General features: G+C 32.4%; 1 long non-coding RNA gene across 1 annotated transcript in view; it reads left to right on the forward strand.

The window, feature by feature from the left end:
* The first annotated feature begins 528 nt into the window (after window positions 1-528).
* Window positions 529-2,064, forward strand: part of LOC137642720 (uncharacterized) — a 45,110-nt gene continuing 43,574 nt past the window's right edge. The window contains exon 1 of the long non-coding RNA XR_011044844.1: window positions 529-616. This is a non-coding gene — a long non-coding RNA (uncharacterized lncRNA). The remainder of the gene's footprint in view (window positions 617-2,064) is intronic.

Below are 2,064 nucleotides of genomic sequence, written 5' to 3' on the forward strand. Positions count from 1 at the left end.
ACTTCAGAATAATAAAAGTATGATAACTTGAAAATAACAAAACGATGAAAACTTCAAAAGGATAAAAGCTTCAAAATAACAAGAGAAAGAGAAAAAGATTGAATAGTGTGTCCGAATGTACATCTGTATAATTTAAGGAAGATAATATTAGCTAAACTTATTTAAAACTAAAAACATAATGGAGAGAACTATAGAAACGAAGTGTGTAGTGGAGGTCCCTGATTGGTTGAAGCAAATCTTGGAGTTTGTCAACCAATTTTAGGGAATTTGTCTCCAAATGGGGATATTTTAGCTGTTAAAAAAACAAAAAAAACTCTTGTTTGAGAAAATCTATATTCCGTTAGTGGTTTCTTAAACACAATGATTAAGAGTAAATATATAGTACATTATAATTACAGAAGAGGCAATAGTATATACTTCGTATTATCATCTTGAAGAATGCAAAATGTTAAAGAAGACCAGGGGGAAATACCTCTGATCTAGGGATATTTTAGTGCTTGTCTAGGGATGTTTTTAACGGCTGTAGAAGAAGATTCAGAATTTCAGTCTGCCATAGACACGGCCAGAAAAGGACATGTTTTTTTAACTAGTGCTGTGAAAAAAATTAAGTGAAAGGGTAAGGAGTCACTTAAGGTGCTTATTCACTTATTTTCTCGCGTATGTTTAATCAATTTAAATGTTAGATATTTGAAATAACCAGTTACATGCTTTAGTATGTCTTATATTGTCGAAAGGAATTTCATATTGGCATTTGTAAAAATCGTTTTTAGCTCCTGTAAAGGTCCTAATTTGTGAAAGGTTATTGTATGAGATTTTCAAGTGGCTGTTTGTGTTATCCATGTGGATTTTTTTTTTTTTTTTTTTTTTTTTTTTTTTGAGTTCAAGAAGGAACAATATAATCGATTTTAATATCGGTTGGTGATAAAAGAAGAAATTGAGTCATTACGAGGACTATTGCTCGGCCACAAAGACTAAATTCTCTATTGGCGTCAGGAGAGGAATTTAGAAGGCCTTATCTCAGTAAAGTCTGGTCAATGTTCTATTGGAAAAAAAAATGATTAATAGGTTTTAATTACACATTTCTTTTAGAAAAGAAGATAAATTGATAGATTTTTCCCCTTTTCAGCTGTTGTGGTGATTATTATTATTATTATTATTATTATTATTATTATTATTATTATCATCATCATCATTAGCTACAACCCTAGCTGGAAAAGCAAGATGCTATAAGCCCAAGGGCTCCAACAGGAAAAAAATGGCCCTGTGAGGAAAGGAAATAAGAAAATAGAAAAACTTGTATAATTTGTGCATAACTTGTGAAAATGGAAGAAGGGTTTGTGAATTTTAGGTGATAGGTGTAGTTACTGAGGCATTGTGTATGAATACACACACAACACAGTTCATCAGTTGATATATAAATGCAAACAGTGAACAGCTGAACATACATTGCATATATGATAGACAAATTCATTGATCTTTTTATTGTACACAACCCCTGATCAGGTATCATTAATCTACAAGAGTAAACATGATCCCTTATAAATGTAAACAATTATTTGTTTTATAAATCTTCCTTTGGTCTCAACTTAAGGAATTTCGGAAATTGTGCAGAGCTCTGAATCTTTTAGTTATATAAGTGAATTGGTTCAAGATTTCTTCTCTGCGTCTACAGCCCTGTTTGACAGCTGTTGGCAGTATCAGCCACGCCCACTCTCTCTCTCTCTCTCTCTCTCTCTCTCACATATTGTATGTATGTATATGTTTATGTATGTAAATATGTATACTGTACATGTATTTGTATTTGTGTGTCTTGAACTAGGCCATAACACTTAGATGTTCAAAAGATCCTCTCTCTCTCTCTCTCTCTCTCTCTCTCTCTCTCTCTCTCTCTCTCTCTCTCTCTCTCTCTCTCTCTCTCTCTCTCTCGTATTCTGTTAGGAAATTGAGTCTCATTGGCGAATCTCCTCATTAAAGTAGGCTATTTCCTATAGTTCAGGACTGTTGGATTTCAGTTTTTTTTTTTTGTTTTTTTTCCTAACATTGTTGATAACTGCAATATTTTTA

Source organism: Palaemon carinicauda, chromosome 1, assembly GCF_036898095.1.
Source record: "Palaemon carinicauda isolate YSFRI2023 chromosome 1, ASM3689809v2, whole genome shotgun sequence".
NCBI classification, from domain to species: Eukaryota; Metazoa; Arthropoda; class Malacostraca; order Decapoda; family Palaemonidae; genus Palaemon; species Palaemon carinicauda.